Here is a 22,611-nt window from a genome sequence, read left to right as displayed (position 1 = left end):
ACGGTCTTCAGTAAACCGGCCCCCTAGTTTGCCAGTCTTGATTGCTAGTACGGCATAATACATAGTTCATGTACTGTATATATAGTTGGATCCATACAAACTTCTCATTATTTACGGATATTTCAACACTTCTAATATATAGCTCGTTCACATCCAGCATGCCACCTCATTTTATACAGACAGTAGTTTGTCCCTTTCTCTCTGATTCAATATGTAGTGCCTAAAGTAGTACAGGGCCAGGGTCACAAGGCACTGTCATAGGTAACACAATCACATAAAGAAAGAGATAGAGTAAACACATACTTACTTATCAATGAGGGAATCAAGTCATAGTATAGGGCAAAATCAGAATTTGCATTGTCTTATGAGCTATAGCATAGATTGTTCAAATGCTTAGTTTAGTGCTGTATAAATTGCCTACCATACACTAACCTATGTCTCCCTAAACCAGTGTGGTTATGTGACCACTATTCCACTTGAGGTACTTGGGCTACAAAGTGAACATGTAATATATGTAGCCATATCCAGCTTTACATGTTTTAAGCCAGTTTGGCACTAGAATGATAATGGCTAGATCTTAAGACAGGGATACATACTGCCTGGGTCAGGACCCAAAACTTCATGCTGTTTTCATGATCCGCTTTAAAGGAAAAGTAAAGGCTAATTCACCTGAAGGTGCCATGCTGTTAGCCAGTTTTTTTAAAAAATTTGAATGAACTTGAATGACCTTGAAATTCGAATAGTATATTTAAGAAAAAAACTTGAATAACTAAAACTTGAATGAATATTACCGGCCCGAAAACTCGAATCAAATTTGACTAAACTCAAATTGAGTTTTCTCCAAAAAAAACTTGAATGTCAGGAAGGCTATTAACATCTTTAGATGGTTCACTGGACCTCTGCCATTGACTTCTACGTGAACTCTGCAGGTTTTAAGTGGCAAATAGTTCAAATTGTTCCCAGGGTCCAGGTATGACAAATCTTGAATTTGAATTCGAGTTTGGATTATTCCCAACTCGAATTTGTGAGTTTGGACCAAAAATCCAACTCAAAAATTTGAATTTCCAATTTGAACCTTAATAAATCTGCCCCTAAGTGTTTTTTTCCATGCTCCTCTATGGAAAAGAAATGCACCAACTCGGGAATGTCCCTAAGCCCTGCACCGTTAACTTTTCTTGATTTCCCATTGATACTCTGTGCTTGGCTAGAAATGTGCATGCCAGTAAATTAACAAGTAGGAAAATTGTACTATACAGTGATAGCGTAGCAAGTCTACATAGATGCAGAAGATCAGTGGGAGATCAAGCTAAAAAACAGGGGGTGCCTAATACATGGACAGCCCCTAGTGAATTATGGTACCTTGCCTTTTAATGCAGTGCTTCCTACAATAATCATTAATGAATAAAAAGTTAGTTGAATCTAAACCCATTGCTGAGTCACCACTCTGATCCAAACATGATCTGGGTCCCAGAGAAAAGTTAAAGAATCACTGGTCTAAGATGCCCAACTAAACAGCATACAGAAAAACAAGTGAATTAAACTGACTAATTCAATGTATTGACTAAAACTGACCCGTTGCTTAAAAGAATAGTAACACCAAAAAATGTAAAGGGTTTAAAGTAATTAAAATATCATGTACTGTTGCCCTGCACTGGAAAAACTGATGTGTTTGCTTCAGAAACACTAAAATAGTTCATATTAACAAGCTGTTGTAGAGCAATGGTGGAAATTGAAAAACGGCTATATGGCACAGGTTAACTAATGGATAACAGATAGCACATAAGCTCTGTCTGTCTAATGGTGTTATCTGCTGTGTAACTTGAGCTTTTTATCCTTTGAATGGCTGCCCCCATTGCTACACAGCAGCTTATTTATCTAAACAATAGTAGTGTTTCTTAAGCAAACACAGCAGTTTTACCAGAGCAGGGCAACACTACATTATATTGTCATTACTTTAAAACACTTTTATTTTTTGATGTTACTGTTCCTTTAAACAAAGTGCAACATTAAATTGGGTAAAAGGAAGCATTAAGTAGTAATCAAATCCTTGAAAGACATGACACAACAATTATCTCATTGATCAGCACAGTTTGTACACATTTGGCAAATACTTTAAAAATGTCTACTCATGTAGATTTTCCCTATGTTGGGGGCAAAGTCTGCATCAAGTGAATGTTAAAAATGCAGTTCCAAATACATACATAATAGAAAGATGGGTTATGCCTATACAGTATATGTTGCAATGAACACTTTTATTTAAGTAATATATATCCTATAGTGACTAGTCTAATTCATAACTTAAAAATATATCATACACCAAACTACAGGATTTATATAACTTAAATAAAAAGATGATTGAAACATATGTGAGAGTACCTAATCTTCGTATTAGGTATCACTGTTGTCCAATTTTCATACACAGGCCAGCGGATATTGTTGCTGTTCCCAGCAATATGGGTCTTGCTTGATATAAAATGAATCTATTTTTGCCTTCTATGACAAGGTAAACAGAAGCCTAGACATTGGGATGGCAGTGGATGTGATGTACTTAGATTGTGCTAAAGCATTTGATACAGTACCACACATAAGGATACTAATTAAATTCAGGAATACTGGATCATAATATCTGTACATGGATAGAGCACTGGATGAAGAAGGATTGATTACAAAGAGTGTGGTAAATGGAACATTTTATAATTGAACCAGAGTTAGTGGAGTACCATAGAAGTCTCTCCTTGGTTTGTTATTTAAATTGTTTGTTATGCACTTGCACAAAAAGAATCATAAATTCTAGTTATATGTAAATATGTTAATTGAGAAGGATTTGGGGATTTTTGTGGATAACATTGTGTAACTCTATTAGTGTCTTCTAAAGTTTATAAGTATTTTTAATAAAAATGGGCATTAACTTGAGGGATGAAAATATAATTAACACAATTGTTTCCTCCTTATAGAACTCACCTTGAGTATGCAGTGCAGTTTTAAGCACCAGTCATTAAGACGGATATTAATGAGCAGGGAGGTGCAACTAAATAAATAAGAACAGAAGAATTAAACTAGGCAGAAAACTATGAAGGATTTATTTACCCTGGTAAAAAAAGATGCTTGCAGGGGCCATGATTACATTACAGAGAAGCAGCAGGGGATCTTTTTCACATAGAACAGAACAACCACCCACCCCTTTAGACTTTAGAGAAACTTTCACTTGAAGAAGCACAAATGGATAAAAGCAGGCAAATTGTGATGGCAGATGCCATTAATGCCTTTAAATGATGCTTGGATTATTTCTTACAAGGATTGTATACAAAGATTCATTAATCTCAAAATGTTCAGTTAGTTTAAAATATGTATGTGTATATATCTCTTCATATGTGATTGTATTGAAAGGTGTGTGTGTGTGTGTGTGCGCCCATTGGGGATCCTTTGTAGGTGTTGAATTTGATAGCCTATTATCCCAATTTAAGAGTACTTCCAAACAATTTCTTTTTTTTTTTAAATGCCCCTTGCAAGCACAATGCCACCCACACCAGGAGATAGCGAATCTACCGGTTGCTACCGGCTGTGTTCAGCTTTTCCCTCTACTGACTAACATTTGGCAACCCCCTATTGATTTAAAATTTACTTCTCCTTTATGAGTAGAAAGTGATTTATGGAGACATATATGTCTCTAGGGGCACTAGAGGTATGAACAGGATTGGCAAATGTTATATCTTAAGTTACACTGATAACAAGAACGGACTGACTTTAGATAACCTAATATATGACTGTGTGTAAGGTAGGGTTGTTTAGTAGTGTTGTTATAATAAAAAAGAAAATCAAATGATGTTGCTAGTGAATAGGGAAGTTACTAGGAATAATTAGAATTGCAATTGTATAAAAATAAAATAACAGAAACCACTGAAGCAGTAAGTGTTTCTAATATGACGCTTTATCAAGAGGGCCTCGTGCCATTTGGATATGTTCAGCATTACAGAACTTTTTGAACTCCTTTTGCAAATGGATATGTGTATGTCAGAGTAAATTTCTATACTTATTATGATAATATGAATTATTGACTTTCACCTCACAAAGATTCATTTTTTTTGCTTTTAAATGTTTTCAGGGAATAAATATGATCATTTTACTATTCATGGAAACCTGGTAATGCATGCCCAATTCACCTCCTCAAAAAACTATAATAACAACATAGAATCTGTACCACTTTCCTTGGTAACTGAACCATTCAGAGAGAAAAAATTCAGTGTGAACTACAGAAGGAGCAGGCATTTCCCTTGAAACAAAGCATCAATAAAGCTTTCATACTTAAGTAGTTTCATACAAATGCACACACAAATTCGGGATGCACGAAATCGGCTTATTTTTGATTTGCCCGAAAACCGAAGCTTAGGTGAAACCTGAGCCAAATCTAATTTACATATGTACATTAGCATATTTCTGGAAATAAAATCACAAAATTATATTATTGATTCTGCCATACCCGAATCCTGCCAAAAAAGGCTCAGATTCAGTCAAAACTAAATCCAGGATTCTGTACATCACATATATAAATATATAACATATATATGATCATAACATTTAGGCAATTGTATTCGCACTTCAGTGTAAATTTGACGCAATTGCAAAATAAGTTGTCAGCAAGAAAGTGACATGTACCCCCCGATTCTTTAGATGCCAAGTGAGTATGTTGCAGCTATTGATGTAGCACACTATGGAGAACCATGGAGCTACTGCCTGTTCCCGAAAGTAGCGGTAGCTCCATGGTTTTTCTGCGTCAACATGAGCAAATGCACTCAGTTTGGAGAAGGAGGCAGGAAGGACTGATTTGGTTGCTAGAGTCCAATTTACCACAGCTACCTTGGATTTATTTGAATAAACACTGGACTATGAACTCAGGCTGGCCTGAATAAAAAGATAAGTAATAAAAAGTAGCAATAACAATAAATGTGTAGCCTTACAAAGCATCTGTTTTAAGAGGGGTCACTGACCCCCATTTGAAAAGTGGAAAGAATCAGAAGATGGCAAATAAATAAAAAAACAATAATAAAAAAAATAATGAAAACCAATTGAAAAGGTATTTAGAATTGGCCATTCTATAACATTCTAAAAGTTAACTGAAAGGTGAACCACCCCGTTAATAAATGTGGAATTCTACAAGCGTGCAACTAGGCTTGCAGTCATAAATGATCGTCATTTATTTAATATAAGGTCTCTATCACACGAACTATAGTTAGTTTTATCATGTGCCAATTAGTTTCTATTTATGTTTTTTGAGTATAGAAGGAAATTCTTATAGCAGAGTACCTCACCTGAGGAAATGCACGTAAACAAAGGAATAACATACAAACTTGCAGGTAGTGCCCTGGCTAGATTCAAGCCTATGACCCCAGTGCTGCATGACAGGATTGACTGAGCCGTAATCAGGCCTTTGCTTGAGACCAGTCTCTGCCAAAATATTATCCGCAACTCACACTCCATTCTCTCAAAGCTGATGTGAACTGCATGTTAACTTTGTTAAGCAAAGCACAAAGCATCATTACTGTTACATTAATTGTTAATCTTTTATAGATCCTGCAGGGGATAAAATAACTTGAAAGAGACAGTTCTCTCTAATGAGTCTAATGCTTTCAGAAATAAAAAAGAAAAAAGGAAATTAATTAATAGCAACAGAAGTTCCAGCAGAATCACTGGCAAAAGCATAAAAACACTCTGTTCACTTAGCAGTTATTTTTAAATAAAGAGAGAGGAAGTTTAACATACTGTGCAGAATACAAAGACCCAAATGTCAAGTGCTTTTAATACTTGACAAGGAATATAAATACTATATTAGGAATTTGACAAGTTCATTTATGGTGAAACAGTCCCAAATGAAATTTAAAGGAAAACTATACCCCCCAAACAATGTAGGTCTCTATTAAAAGATACTGAGTAAAACAGCTCATGTGTAAAAACCTGCTTCATGTAAAAGAACCATTATCATAATAATATACTTTTTTAGTATTATGTGCCATTGGGTAATAATAAATAGAAAATTGCCATTTTAAAAAATAAGGGCCGCCCCCTGAGATAGTAAGATTCACTGTGCACACATACAAACCACATGTAAGGTCACATGAGCCAATTAACAGACAGAGTTCTGCCTTTTGCTTCCTCACTTCTTCCTGTTACAGTTAGTGTTGTAGTATTTCTGGTCAGGTGATCTCTGAGGCAGCACAGATAGAGTCACGAAATGGTGGTTCAAGGCAAGAGATGGGCAATATTTATGTAAATACATATTCCAGTTTGGTAAGATTCTTTAATATGTCATTCAATTTGATATAAACTATCTGTTGCTTAAGTATTCTTTTGGGGTATAGTTTTCCTTTAAGACGTGTTCATTATCAATATCAATAAAATAATTGTGAAAGTCCATTTAAAATACAGTATATATACAGTCTTTATTTTTTCCCTCACTAAGAATGATGGCATAGCGATTTACTCACATTCTGAAGACATTACCTTCAAAAAGAAATAAAAGTCCTCATTTTAGTGTTCTACCTGAACTAAACAAAATTTTATCTGGCATGAAATGCACTCAATGTTTTTTTTACCACAAGCAAGACCTTCCTATAAAAAGATGGAGCTTCCCATAAGAGAAAAAAAATGACACTTTTTCTTGTAATCACTGCAAATATATTTATATTTTCATCTTGTTTATTTTGTTTTTTTGGAAAAAAATAAGCTTGACTTACATACTATTTTTCTTCATTTTCTAAGCTCGACCTTCAACTTAAGAATGTCATGAAGAATAGGAAGTAATTTGAAATGGCCTTTTCTATAAATCATTTTCAATTACAGTCATACTATGCTGAGATGCATGCAAAGTGTTTTCTATGTGTGAAAAGGACATATACCTGACCAAAATGGAGATGCAGGATGAACAAACACTGCAGTATATCTCAAGTGGCATTGGAAGGTTTTTTGAAGCATCCCTTTGATTTCCACTAACCTTTCACATCAGAGTATTGTGGTGCCAGGTCAGTGAGCATTTTGTTGTAATGGTTGCCAGCTCATTAATGTTTTAATGCTGTTATTCTGAGCATCCATGTCCTCATATATACATTAAACAACTGTAGCATCTTGGAAGGAAAATTGGCATAAGCTTTACAATATTAAATGCTTACCAGACATACACAAATTACCTGAATATGAAACAAAATGCACCCCATTCGCTCACTTACCCCTACTACTAATCGTAGGTCTAACCTTGCCCCTTCCCCTACCTGTGAAATGAATTGGTACATAAAGTGGACCCTTAACAGCAGGCAAGGTATACTTTTTTTCTGGCAAGCAGCAACAGTGTGGGACCTAAGGCTTAAAGGAAAACTATACCCAAAAATGAATACTTAAGCCACAGAGAGTTTACATCATATTAAGTGGCATATTAAAGAATCTAACCAAACTGGTAAATATATTTAAGTAAATTTTACCCTTTTACATCTCTTGCCTTGAACCACCATTTTGTGATGGTCTGTGTGCTGCCTCAGAGATCACCTGACCAGAAATACTACAACTCTAACTGAAACAGGAGACTGTGTAGAGGTATTCCCTCCCTTACCATATACGGAGGGCTGACACAAGACACAAGAGACATAACCTTGTGTGGTTAAGAGGTCAGCCACAGCTTTATTATAACACATTAACCGTCCTTGGCATCCATATTTCCTGAACCAACAATTTATTGATATAAGTGATAACGCGTTATAGCTGTACTATAATCTGAATGCCTGCCACTGCTGAAGTGGGAATGTTTAATAAACCAGAATATGACCCAACATTATGAGGCCAAGGACTATCCCCGCCAACTGCTGTTACATTCAAACCGACATATTGTACCCCACTTTTAACAAATTACATATGCAAATCACAATACATAGAATGTAAACATGTACATAACCGGAGGTTTTTTTTTTTATTCCAATAACCAATACAGTGAAACCTTTCCGATGCAAGCTTCCAAGACCAAGGGTGGAGGAGGGATGCTGCTCTGCAGAGAGAGAGTTGTGCAGGAAGCGTCCTGCGCCGGAAGAGGAGGGGGCTAAGATGCCTTCGCGCCTGGAACTGCCGGTGAATAAGCCTTCACTGCGAGGAGGAATTGTGCCAGCGTGTTTGCTACACAGCTCCTCCGCAATCTCATTATTTATTTCAGTGCTTCAGACGTGTGAAAGCAAAAGCCAGAACTCTGTCTGTTAATTGGCTAAAGTGACTTACCATGTATGGTTTGTTTGTTTGGTTTGTTTGTGTGCACCGTGACTTGTACTATCCCAGGGGGAGGCCCTTATTTTTTAAAATGGCAATTTTCTATTTATGATTACCCAATGGCACATACTATGAAAAAAGTATATTGTTATGGAAAATGGTTTATTTACATGAAGCAAGGTTTTACATATGAGCTGTTTTATGCATTATATTTTTATAGAGACCTACATTGTTTGGAGGTATAGTTTTCCTTTAAGTCACAACGGGCAAATCTTCCACCAGTGTTTTATATGCAGAAGAAGAACTGTTAATGCTTGCCCATTAAAGGAGAAGGAAAGGACTTTTAACTTGGGGGTGCCAAAAGTGATTGTATGTACTTACCTAAAACCCCGGGTCCGTGCTCCTATAATTAGAAAACTGCAGCCCAGGATTCTTCCAGCAGGCACCATGGATCAATAGTCTTCCGGCTTCTTTTTTCTCGTGGCTTTTGGCACCCCCAAGTTAAAAGAGAATTCCTCTACCTTCTGCCATTAATTTTATCACATCCACAAGTTTTACAGCAATGTTTATGCACTAAAACTCACAAATTCAAATTAGGTTTAGAGTGAAGTATTTGAGATTTATCAAGCACAAAAAATATAAATACACATGTGAATTTCCATCTAAAAGCTGGACAAGTTCATGTAGGATTTGCAAGAGATTTTTTCCATTCAAGTTTTTCTATTCTTTTTGAAAGTTAGTAGACTCATTGAAAATGTGTTTTCGTTTTTTTTCACAATTTTAAGAAATCTAAGTTTTTTAATAAATAAATGCACGTTAAAGCTTGGTTTCTTTTCAAGAGTTTTTTTTTCTCGAATTAAACAAACCAAAAAGAGGGCCAGAACGAAGTGTAGGCTGAAGAGGCAGGTGCTTCTGAAATTCTCGACCCACACCCTACCCTAACCCGCTCGCTCCCTATCCGACCCGGGCCGCTGCTCCCCTTTATTTATAGACCCACACCCGCCCCGCAGTGACGTCACAAAAGGGGCGGGGCAGGTGGAAGTCTATAAATTCCGGCGCCGGAAGCACTAGGTCGCGCATTTTGTCCAGGGGTCAGTCCGAACCCCGTTGGCCTTGGGTCGGCCAGCACATCACTAGCCTCTGACAACAAACTAGAATTGTGCTATTATTTCTAAGACAATATAGATATTCTGTTCATACCGCCTAATGACTGTTTGTTTGCTCCAAGTGATTAAAGTCCAAAACAGTGTTAATGCCAGTATTTACATGGGAAGGAACTATAGTGAAGGTGTGAATGACGCACACATAATTCGCTTTAAGCAAGATATTTCAATAGAAAATAGGGCTTTTGTTGACACAGAAATATTATATTTTTACATGGACAATAAGTCAGTGCTAATTATTGACGCTTCTGAATACATTGGGGCGAATACACACCCTGGAAATTGGCCAGCGATGGCTTCGCTCACATCTCCACACTTCGCCAGGCGAAAAAATTTTCAGGAACTCCTATCTACTCTATTGCACTTCGCCTGGTCTGAGGTGGCGAAGGCAATCTGGTGCAAGAGGTAACGTTCATTAAAATCCGCATCTTAGTGAATTTGCGCAGTTACGTCCATTCCCAGAGTGAAAATTCACCTGGCGTTAGAGTAGAGTGCGAAGTAGCGATACAGTCTATCTCCTTCGCTAGGGAATTTACGCCAGCGCCTGTTAGTAAATTTTCGCCAGCGATAGTCACTTCGCCCTTTAGTAAATTTGCCCCATAATGTTGTATTGTTAGTGGGTGCCAAGTACTAAAAAAAACATAAAAATGGCTGGCTTTATAAATGTTCACTTTCTAACTGAAGGGTTTTTGTAACCTGGTTGATAGATATTAAGTCAGACAGGTTGTCTCTTTCTCCCCATAAACAGGTCAATAGGATTCAGACAGGAAGGGAACAGCTTGTAGCCATTATCAGTATCATTATCAGTGTATGGGAAGTTAAAGATAAAAATAACAATGCATCACCAAAAGTGGGACAGATTAGCTAGGCTATGGTTTTAATTGTATCATTGTTCATTTCTTTCCTTTTTAATGAGTGACAATATACAAGTATAAAAGCTAAACTACTGCATGAGAATGATCCTTTAACACAGTGTACCTTTTGTTTACTTTTATTTGTCATACAAGATTTGCTTTAACCATTTTAGGTACTACTTACTTTGCTGGCAGTAAGGCAAATTCTTTTTTAACATTTGATGCCAATGTATGAAGAGATCTTGGTGCAAAGGTGAACACTAAAGAAAGGTCTAGGCTTTGGACTTTAATTTGGAACCTGCCAAACTGTTCCTGCGAAAATGTAATTCTGATTGTACTGTGATTTGAAATGTTATGAACTGGATATTCTTGTCAATTACAGAATGAGTTACTGTAAACTCAGCCCGATTCCAAATAATATTAACATTTTTTAAAATAGCTTTAAAAAGAAAACAAACTGTCTGTGCTTATACTGGTAATGTCCCCACAGTTTCTTTGCTGCTGCTTTAAAGGAGAAAGAAAACCCTAAAGAAAAAGAAAATCTACCCCCCCTACCCTACATAGATCCCCCTGCCAGGCTAGCTGCTACCCCGGGCAAATGCCCCATAGTCTTTACTTACCCCTCGGTGCAGATTCTGTCCAGCGGAGTTCATGGGCGCCATCTTCAGCCATTTTGGTAATCTTTGGGTCTTCTACCGGTGATCTTCTCAGAACGATCGTACGAACGTACGAATTTACCATCAACTAAAAAGACCAATTTGCCAGGAAAACAAAGGGGAGCTGCCTGCTTGGCCCAGCAAACATAGATACATTGCACTGGGACCGACAAAGAATTTTTGACCTGGCCGATCAATTTCCTGACAGATGTCGGCCGACAAAATTGTAAGATGTACGATCGTTCGAATCCCACTAACCGCACAATAGTTTCGAAGGATTGGTCGGACTTCCCTAAAATAGGTCGTTCGGCAGGAAGAATCGTCGCGTCTATGGGGAGCTTTAGGGGCATTTGCCCAGGGTAGCAGCTAGGCTGGGGTTAGGAGGGAGGGGGTCTATGTAGGTTGGGGGGTAGGGTTTTTTTAACTTAAGGGTTTGCTTCTCCTTTAAAGGTTATACAGTACTGCTATAATATGCCATAGAACTGGGTTGGTACAGCAAGTTAAAATCATAGGGTACTGCATTACAAGTCTGATGATTTGCTGGGCCTCAGTTTCCCTGTAACCCTGTGCTGGCTAGCATATGAACAAGTATCTGCAGCCTTCTTTAAAATGCATTTCTGTAACTCAATATTAAAGGAAAACCCCAACAATATACTGCATAAAACAGCTCATATGTAGTGATGGGTGAATAAATTCGACAGGCGCAAATTCGCAGCGAATTTCCGCGTTTCGCCGCCGGCAAATACATTTGCAAAACTGTCGCGCGTCAACACTATTCGGACGCCCATTGATTTCCGAATTTTGAACATTTTTCGCAGTTTCATGGGAAATTCGGTAATTTTTCGGCAAAGCAAAACAGGAGAAATTCGCCCGTCACTACTCATATGTAAAACCCTGCTTCATGTAAATAAACCATTTTCATAATAATATATTTTATATATAAGGGCCGCCCCCTGGGATCCTAGGATTCATGGTGCACACATACAAACCATACATGTTAGGTCACATGAGCCAATTAACCAACAGAGTTCTGTTTTTGTTTCCACACTTCTTCCTGTTACAGTTAGAGTTGTAGTATTTCTGGTCAGGTGATCTCTGAGGCAGCACAGAGACCATCACAAAATGGGGGTTCAAGGCAAGAGATGTAAAAGGGCAATATTTAATTTATTTGGGGAGTATAGTTTTCCTTTAAGTAACAGAACTTCTAACTTAAAATATCCTACAGCGCAGGAGCTTTTGTGTAGCCCAATGTTCCTAGCACTTAAAAATGTTTTATTGAAGCATTGGAGCACAGAATTATGAGTAGGAGGACCAAACTACAGCCCCCGTAATCCTTACATGGAGCTCAGATTGTTCTGTTTCCTAACCTTGTGCCTGCTGGTTTTCCACTTAGCTTCGCCTTCTTTGTTTTTCCCCAAGCGCATTTATTTAGAGAAAATAATTAGTACTGCAGAACAAGCAATAGCACCGGTCAAATGAAGCCCTGCACAGCAGTTGCTTATTTTTATCCACTTCAGATCACCTTTACAGATAAAAAGAACGTTATTATATTAGCCAGATTATGTGACAAACTTCTTTACAACAAATTATTTTTGAAGTTGAAATAACATAATTTATTCCAAACAATCTTTATAGGTACAGTACATTCATTCTGAATGTTGGAATTATCTGTGAAAGGGGTTATTTTGTGCCTACTGAAAAAAAGTTATGGATTAGGGAAAGATGATTGTAATGGAAAACATAACTAATGACTTTACTGTAAAACAACCATGAAGAAAAGAGACACTTACAGGCATTTTCAGTGTTGTGGAGTATTCAGTGATTTCCCTAGGCCGGAGCAATCAAAAGCTGACCTGAATAGAACAAATGCAGGTCCATCTGACATAACTCAAAATTTGATCCTGGTCCTCACTGTTCACTTCCCAAACACAAACTCATCCATTTACCATTATTTCTATAGTAACAAGAGACAAGTGGGATACGCCACGTTTATTTATTTCGGCGTGAGGTTCAATAGTTTTAAGTAGAAGCCAAACCTAGATTCCTGTAGAAAAAAAGGAGGTGCTGTTCTAGGCTAGGATTGAGAAGGTGCATCTTTATACAATATCTCTCTGTGACCCTAATCTGGTTGTAAAGTAAGTACAAAAAAAAAAATTAAAAATCCATAGCTAGCACAGAATAATATATAGTAAGTAAATGATAAGGGATACCTGTCAAGGTAGACCAAAGAAAATTATTGTAAAAAGTATATTACCATATGGCACTTTATTACTATATTACATTTTTACTTTTTTCCAACTCTTACTGAAAATCCCTTATATATTAAGCATCGTCGATTACAAGAATAAGTAATCACATGCCAGTTTAATTAAGGTATGGTGTGTGTGTGTGTGTGTGTGTGTGTGTGTGTATATATATATATATATATATATATATATATATATATATATATATATATATATATATATATATATATATATATATATATATATATATATATATATATATATATCCAGTAGAAAACGTACAAAACATAATGCATTATTCAAATAATCAATTGAAGAAAAATCGAAACACAAAGCAGTGACAAAAATATCAGGCTTTTTGGAGCTGAACTGGGTTTCATCTTACTAAAAGCCACAAAAGGTGACCTCAGTCAGTGCAGATCACTAAAAAAATAACAGGAGCAAACTTGGATAAGTATTAAATGGCAAAAGTAAGTGAATGTGTAACAATATTAATATAGCATTAGTATGAGTAGCCTTTGTGAATATGTAGCCTTTGGGATTATGCTTTTGTATGGTTTTGGAGCTTGAAGGTGATTTAAAATTGTCCTTTATTATTATACCACTATCAAGATCTTGCTGGCGGTATAATAATAAAAAGGGGGGCCACGTCCCTGACTGCAGATAATAGTGTATGTGCGGATCCGTGAATTCACTACTGTAGCTAAGGGACCTTGCCGGGTCGAGGGAGGATCAGCACAACCATTGCAGTAAAAGTAGAATTGCGGGAGAGCAGTAGATATAACACATTCGTTTCAGGGTGCAAAACATAAAAGCAGTCTGAAGATGGGTAGGAGCACAATGCACATGAGTAGTACTTTCGTGAATAACATAAATGTGTGCTCGATTTTACATCTATTCTAGGGCTTTAAACTTCTGCTTGTGTCCATATATAACCACTTCTAATTACCATATCCCAAGGATTGCACTACCCATAATCATATCCTGATTTTGATTTGTTTACAACAGCTGTCAAAAACAAAACAGCTCTGAGATTGGTTGACATGCAATTTATTTTCAACATCTCCCAACATTTCGGAAATAGGAAAAGGGACAAGGAGATTTGCTGCACGTGTCGCGTTTGACAATGCACATTTTGTGGCCACACCCCCTAAGTACCATGTTCATTTTACAAAGTTTAATCACATTTCTGTGGTTTTTATGCGTTATTACAGTTCTGCTAATGAAGGTGAATTGCCGTTTAAGCTGCAAGTCAGTTTCCCTAAGAGAACTGCTTTTCTTAAATTGTTACAGTTGTATCTTTTTGCTTATCAGTATTCAAGTGGACATGGTGGCTGATCTGGGCTCTCTGCCAAAAGCTTTTTCTGGCTGTTCAGTACATGAGATCAAAGATAAAGTCAGGACTTTTCAGTAACAATTTGGGACTGCGGGTTGAGCTGACAAAATCAGGACTGTCACGCTCAAAACAGGACAGTTGGGAGGTATGCATTTGCATATATTTAAACAAAATACCGTATATACCCGTGTATAAGCCGAGTTTTTCAGCATCCAAAATGTGCTGAAAAAGTCTACTTCGGCTTATACTCGGGTCAGCGGTACCCGACCCGAGTAGCTGAGATTGCAGTCACTTTTAATCATTCCTATACCAACAGTAAACTTGGGGAGAGATTGCAATATTCCATAATACCCTCTGTTGGTTATATGAAAGAATAACAGTGCGCCCTCTGTTGGTTATATGAAAGAATAACAGTGACTGCAATATCACACAGCGCCATCTGTTGGTTATATGAAAGAATAACAGTGACTGCAATATCACACAGCGCCATCTGTTGGTTATATGGAAGAATAACAGTGACTGCAATATCACACAGTGCCCTCTGTTGGTTATATGAAAGATTAACAGTGACTGCAATATCACACAGCGCCCTCTGTTGGTTATACGAAAGATTAACAGTGATGGCAATATCAAATAGCACCCTCTGCACATGGTAGTGGGACAGTGGGACAATGCACACAGTAATCAGTTTGGCAATTCTCTGTCACCATCAACTTTGCAAAGAAGTCCGGTTGATCGCTGGGGGGGGTCGCTTTGGCAGAATGTGCGCTGCTGGGAGACAGGGCTGTAGTTGTGTCTAGGCTTATACTAGAGTCAATAAGTTTTCCCAGTTTTCGTAGGTAAAATTAGGTACCTCGGCTTATACTCGGGTCGGCTTATACTCGAGTATATACGGTAAGAGAACTGGATGTGTTATAGCCCTCTCTATGGTTAGCACTTTGGGTAGTATTTAGGGATGCACCGAATCCACTATTTTGAATTCGGCCGGACACTGAATCCTTCGCAAAAGACTCAGCCGAATACCGTACTGAATCCGAATCCTAATTGGCATATGCAAAATAGGGGTGAGAAGGGGAAAACAATATTTACTTCCTTGTTTTGTGACAAAAAGACACGCGATTTCCCTCCCATTCCCTAATTTACATTGGATTCAGATTCGGTTCGGCCTGGCAGAAGGATTCAACCAAATCCGAATCCTGCTGAAAAAGGCAGATTCCTGCCAAAATCCCAAACCAAATCCTGGATTCGGTGCATCTTTAGTAGTATTCCTGCATATGTAATACACAAGTAAAAACTATAGATATAAAAACAATTAGTGAGTTTGATGGCTGCTTGTATTTTTCACAAGCCTGTTTAAGTTTGCTCAAGTTCTTCTGGCATATTACTCAGTGAAACAGACAATACTATACAATGCAAGGTGCTCATGTAGGATAGGAAGTAAAGTACAAAAGAGGATATATTTGTTCAGAATTAAAGTGAAATAAGATTTTATTTCCTAAAACGTGCAGTAATTTCAGGCAAAAAGACAACATTTTTGTCTGGTGAACACTTACTTTTTTCTGTATTATAACTGCATTGTCTTTCAATAATGATAGTACATGTAAAGTTTTTTATTTTTCTATAAATATAGCACATTGGATTAGTCTGGCCCACTGCTACAATCAGAATACTGAAAACAGCTGCACCTCGACTCCCTTTGGTATGTTTATATCTAGATATCAAACCTCACCTTTAATGAGGAGAGGAACATATTTCCACTCTATATTACAGAGGGGACTTTAATTACTATTACAAAACAATCATATTAATATAATAGACTATTTTCTCATAAGGCTTTGTTGCTTTGATCTTTCCTAGGTAGGTTTTGCAGGCAAAGATGTGGAAGATTACCCTAAGCCATCATTGTTTTGAGAAACATTTAGAAGCTGTACAAGACACATCAAGATACAAAGAAAAAATGCACAGGCATTTCGACAGGCCTTCTCTTGTAAGCACGGTTTCTACATCTCTAAGGGCTGCTATACAATTAAGAAAAATTAGACATAATACAATGACTACCAAAAAAAGACACAGTAATAGCATGTAAAGAAGGAACACACTGATAATTACAGCAATTAAAGAGGGTTTTCTTCACAAAATCATGTTAGACTCTCAATATTTAATTGTTGGGGATAAAACAGCAAATCTAAGCAGCTTACTTTTGGTACAATGACTCAGCGTTCTTGGCAACATTAGAGAATTTCCCAGAATATACAGGATTACAAAGATCAATCTTGATAAGATTCAACAAAATGACTTAAATTGGCAACTGCTGTTTGGTCAGTTTTCAATGAGTGGCCAACTTATTAGCCAAAGCCATGGTCTTCCTGATCAACAACTGAGCAATGGCCAGTCAGATATTGATCAGAAAAGCTGTAAAGCATTGAGAACCACATAAGCTGTGAATGTGGTCAACTCACAGAACACAAACTGCCTAGAAATCCTGAATATACTACAAAGAGTTCAATTTTTTATGTCACAAACACAAAAGCAGTTCCTCTTGATAAAGAATGTAACATTTTTCCAAGTAACCAAAATAACTAATGAGATTATTTGCTTTAAAAGCTCGTAGAGTCATAAAGGTACAATAATTCTGTATAGGAATAATTTAGCACCATGTTACTATATCTCAAAATGGCTGGTATTATCTTAAATGATGTAAAGCTAGGTGTTATAACATTCAGGTTATTTGGTTTAACACATGTATGTAAGTATACATATATATATTTTTAATACAGCTCTACTTATGTACAGAGCACTGTATATCTGAACAATAAATTATTAGCATAAACAGGAGGTCATTACAATAATAAATACAAATTACAGTTACATAAAAGATTAACAGCTACTGTATGTGTCAAAGAGACAAGAAGAAGGAGATCCCTGCCACCTAGAGCTTACAATCTGATGCGTGATTAGGTGCCTGATTAAGTTTCTGAGCACCTAAAATATTTCCTCTGATTTGAAATATACTGTATGCACCATATTAGCAAACTGTTTTTAAGAATGCCACTATTTATTCAGCCTGAACTTCCATGTGTAAATATTGATGTTGTGACAGATGACATTATGCTAACGACTCTATTTTGAGAGAGCAAAAATGCTATTCATGATGGAAAGATTAATAAGCAACTGAGGTAAAATAACAGTAAACAAATGTAAAAAGCAAAATGAAAGGCAAATCAGTAAACAGGCCAGAGGTCAGGGCAGGTGGCAGCTAATCAGGGGCAGGCCAAGCCAACCGGGCGCCCTAGGCAACCCCCCACCGTGTGCGCTAATGAACTTTGACGTCACACGGGGAAGGCCGCAGTGAAAAGGGGTGAAAGAAAGATGGAGCAAGTGAACCTGAACTAGGGGTAGACAGAAGGTCATTCAGCAGGTACCTGTCCAGCGCCCTATCGTTGCACCATGGGCAGGTACCTCTTCTGCCTACCCCTAGTTCCAGCCCTGCAGCCAATAACAAGTACTTAATCAGGTTGAGACAGATGGCAGGCAAGTGAAAGTCATTGAGACAGCCAAAAGGCAAGGGCAGGAGGCAGGTAATACCTTCAAGATACAAGCCAGAACCTGGAGATAAACAGGTTGAGTATAAGATCAGGACCGGAACAGATTCTCTCTGCACTGGGTAGCAAAACAGCTGTTGAGTAGTGAAGACGCCTATAGGAGAAAGCTCTGATCCTGTGAACAGAAGTCTCCCAGTAATAGTCTCACTGCATACTGGGTGAATTTCAGAGATATGCTGCTTATTGGATGTAATTAGACAGAGGGGCCACTCCTCTTAAAGGAGCCTTAGGGTTTTAATGTGCATTTAACATTTAAGTGTTGGCATGGTTGATTAATAAACATTGCCATTTTGACTACACTCAATATTACCGATTAAGTATCTTATTATCTAGCTTTCTGGGGATAAAATCCTATTATGTTTCACATTATGGTAATTTAAGTAGTGACTCCCTCAATTATAATCAGTTATATCTTATTTACCATTGCTCTGTAATTTTTTGTTATTTTAGCAGGAACACATTCACTAACAGAAGCTCAGGACTCTTGACCATAGCACTGCTCAAGGAATCAGCACAAAGAGACATAAAGGTAGGCTTAAATAGCCCCTTAATTGGGAAACTGCCTGTGGCAGGACCTGAAAGATTACAGGAGAAAGTCAAGGCAAAGTCAGAGAAAAAAACTCAACAAACTGAATTACCACACTGAACCTACCCACTGCCCAGTCTAGAAGTCTCTGGTTCTAAACTGGGCAGGTCAGAACACATTTTTAGTCACTGTGTTTTATTATTAAGAATGTAATTTCACTGTAATTCCAGTACAACTACTATTTCAAAATGGACAAAAGTTGCCATAATTACCCATTTATGCATCTGGAGAATCCTATAAATAAAAAGAGTCATATTTAATCCCATTAGCTATAACCTAAAGAAAAGGCTAAATGTATAAAGTATAGAGAAATATATATAGGAGAAGTATGATTTTACATTTTACAGGGGACCGTGTCAAAAAGGTTTGGAAAACTGGAAAATCTAAGAAACAAAAAATGCAGTTTCCCTTTGTGAGACTGGGAAAAACAGCATCACTTCTGGCAAAACTTTAAATCTGGGGCTGTAAAATTGGGTTTTTACTTTATAAAATATAATAGATTTGTTTATTAATTAGATTAGGAGTCTCTTTACATTATTCAGCACCATGGCCAGGGAAATCTGGTGCTGCAGCACTGAGAGAAATTATTGCACTAATAAAAGTTACAGTTTACACTCGGAAATCCATTGTAACCGATAGCAACTGGTGGCAGACAAGACGTGGCCCTCAGAGGGATTTTTATGGTCCTAGTCTGCTCAAGATCTCCATGAACTTCTTTGTATAACATGATATGCAGTGCGAGAAATAAAAGAAATACTACTTGTAAAACAAACATATCTGCCATAGACAGTAAGATGGGATGTTGCTGTGTTTTTTAATGGACATATAGGTTCAGCAATTCCTTTCTACTGTGATCCCCCCCAGCTATATGAATACATGTATGTATATTTTATTTATATAGGACTACTCCATTACATCTCCATTCCTTGACTTTAAAGGGATTCTGTCATGATTTTTATGATGCAGTTTTTATTTCTGAATTGCACTGTTTACACTGCAAATAATTCCCTCTACAATATAACATTTAATTCCTGAACAAGCAAGCAATAATAGTTGGTAATATTGGTGTGTAGGCAGCCATCTTATGTCATTTTGCCTGGTCATGTGCTTTCAGAAAGAGCCAGAACTTTAGGATGGAACTGCTTTCTGGCAGGCTGTTCTTTCTACTACTCAATGTAACTTAATGTGTTGCAGTGGGACCTGGATTTTACTATTTAGTGCTGTACTATCTTTTGTTAGGGAGCTGCTATCTGGTTACCTTCCCATTGTTCTGTTGTTAGGCTGCTGGGGGAATGGGAGGGGGGGTGATGTCACTCCAACTTGCCGTACAGCAGTAAAGAGTGACTGAAGTTTATCAGAGCACAAGTCAAATGACTGGGGCAGCTGGGAAACTGACAATATGTCTAGCCCCATATCAGATTTCAAAATTAAATATAAAAAAATATGTTTGCTCTTTTGAGAAATGGATTTCAGTGCAGAATTCTGCTGGAGCAGCACTATTAACTGATTCGTTTTGAAAAAAATATTTTTTCCCATGACAGTATCCCATAAATGCTGTTAATGCCAAATTGCATCTGAACAGTGCATCAACCCAATAGTGTACGGTTCTGCTACAGTCCAACAAGGTACATTCAGGGTGCCCAGCAGTGCTGCATACTATCCCCTGGCCCCTAACCAAGTATTCAGTTACTTTTGGTAATACAGTGTAAGTAAATAGATAAAAATTCTATTAAACGTATAGTATATAATGGTATGAAAAAAAATACGGATACAAATATACAAAGTACAAGTCAGCAACAAATTGAGCAAAATATTTTGTTTTATGATACCAAGAAAACACAAAGAAGATCTGTTTTGTTTCAGCAATAACTGTCTACGTGGTAATTTTATTTTACAGACAAGATTTGTTACATGACTAATTCAGGCTGTCAACCACAAAGTTGTTATTATGTGAATGTGAGTTATGTGAATTTTTTTTTACTCTAATAAATTTGAATGTACTTGCAACTCAAATGGGAGGTTATTTCTGAAAAAACTCGAATGTCTAACGTTCGATCAAATAGGAATGACCCAAAAATTTTAATAAAATTCAAATCACATTTTCCTCCAAAAAAAAAACTTGATTGTTACGAAGGCTTTCTACATGAACTCGGCAGGTTTTAGGTGGTGAAGTATCAAATTAGAACTGTTTCCAGGGGCGAGGTGTGATAAATCTCACATTTGAATTTAAATTCTAGTTTGTGGTTTAAAATTTGATTTGTGAGTTTTTACCATTAAAACTTTAGTAAATCTGCCCCTTACTCTACATTCTTTATAAGATGCAATCACTATTGGAAAATAATAGGTATAACCAGGTCAAGAGTTTAGTTTGGTGAATGCATGGCAGACTGAAGCGGAGATCAGTACTGAGGCTGAAGAAGATTACATAAATCAATATGCACAGCTGGAACTTGCTCCAATTCTCCTTATAAGTGGTGCTAGTGGAGCTTGTAGAAAAAGATCAGTCCAATATTCCAAGAATTTATAAGGGTACTTGAAGAAGGGGTTGTCACCAATAAGTTTATTGGGAACTCATCAAAAATTCACAAGCTTTTGCATATTACATTGATTAGTAAATTAAATGATATGGGTTATTGGCAGAGGCAGACTTAAACTAAGCAAAGGTCCGTGTAGGTGGCAAGCAGAGTCAGAGCCAGTAAATGCTCAGAAGTAGATCAGGAACAACAAACACATAGTCTTCAGGAAATCACAGCCAAGCTGGAGCATAGCTAAAAAGCATCATGAGGAAGCACAGTTGGTAGCCTAAGGCAGGCTAAAAATGGTCCCTAATTAAGCAATAACCTGCTGTTGCTCTGAATGAAGAGTTGGAAAATATAGAATCTGTATTAGAAGCTATTATTTACGATGGTAGGCTCGAAAAGCATTTTCATTGCAAGAAAATGCAATGATCAGTCATCCAACAGACCTGGGAAAGTTCTGACATATATATATCTATATACTATATCTATATATATATCTATATATATATATCTATATATATATTATATCTATATATATATATCTATATATATATATCTATATATATATATCTATATATATATATTATATATATATCTATATATATATATATCTATATATATATATCTATATATATATATCTATATATATATATATCTATATATATATATCTATATATATATCTATATATATATATCTATATATATATCTATATATATATATATATATATATATATATATATATATATATATATATATATATATATATATATATATATATATATTGCAAAAAAGACCAGCAACACTGGGATATTTATGTATCAAATCAAAGTGTATTCATTTTGTGCATAATTAGCCGATATGACGTTTCGGTCCACACAGGGACCTTCTTCATGGCGGCCATGAGGAAGGTCCCTGCGTGGACTGAAACGTCACGTCAGCTATTCATGCACAAAATGAATATATATATATACTACTAATGTAACAGTAATATACCCTGTATTTAAAGTCACCCCTCTATAAAGATTTGATCTATAGAGAGAGGTGTTCCTGTAAAATTAAAGGAATACCTCTGTCAGAATAAAACATGTTTAATGCTATTTTTTTCTTCAACTGTGGCAAATATGTAGCCAGAAACTGTGATAACTGCAGAGTAGGTTGCAAAGTGGTAGGCTGTCAATTTGGTCCCATGCAAGAGTCAATAAACTGCCAACTCAGTCTGAAGTGTCTGACTCTGCAGCTAATATCAGCCATGTACCTTAAAAGATATGAGTTTAGATAAGGTACATGTACATAAATATATGAAATCTGGACCTCCAGCACTATTAAGGACTGCATAAAAAATGGGAACAGAAAACTGACACAAAGACAGTGTCCCTTTAAATTGTAGATAGATTATACTCTCTCTTCCTTGTT

The 22,611-nt window shown here is 36.7% G+C and overlaps 1 protein-coding gene across 1 annotated transcript in view; it reads right to left on the bottom strand.

Annotated features, from left to right (window-relative positions):
• Positions 1-22,611, bottom strand: part of slc4a8.S (solute carrier family 4, sodium bicarbonate cotransporter, member 8 S homeolog) — a 96,766-nt gene that overhangs the window by 56,034 nt on the left and 18,121 nt on the right. The window lies entirely within an intron of this gene.

Source organism: Xenopus laevis, chromosome 2S (genome assembly GCF_017654675.1).
Source record: "Xenopus laevis strain J_2021 chromosome 2S, Xenopus_laevis_v10.1, whole genome shotgun sequence".
NCBI lineage: Eukaryota > Metazoa > Chordata > Amphibia > Anura > Pipidae > Xenopus > Xenopus laevis.
The sequence above is the reverse complement of the archived record's forward strand: the minus strand, read 5'-3'. Positions and strand labels throughout refer to the sequence as shown.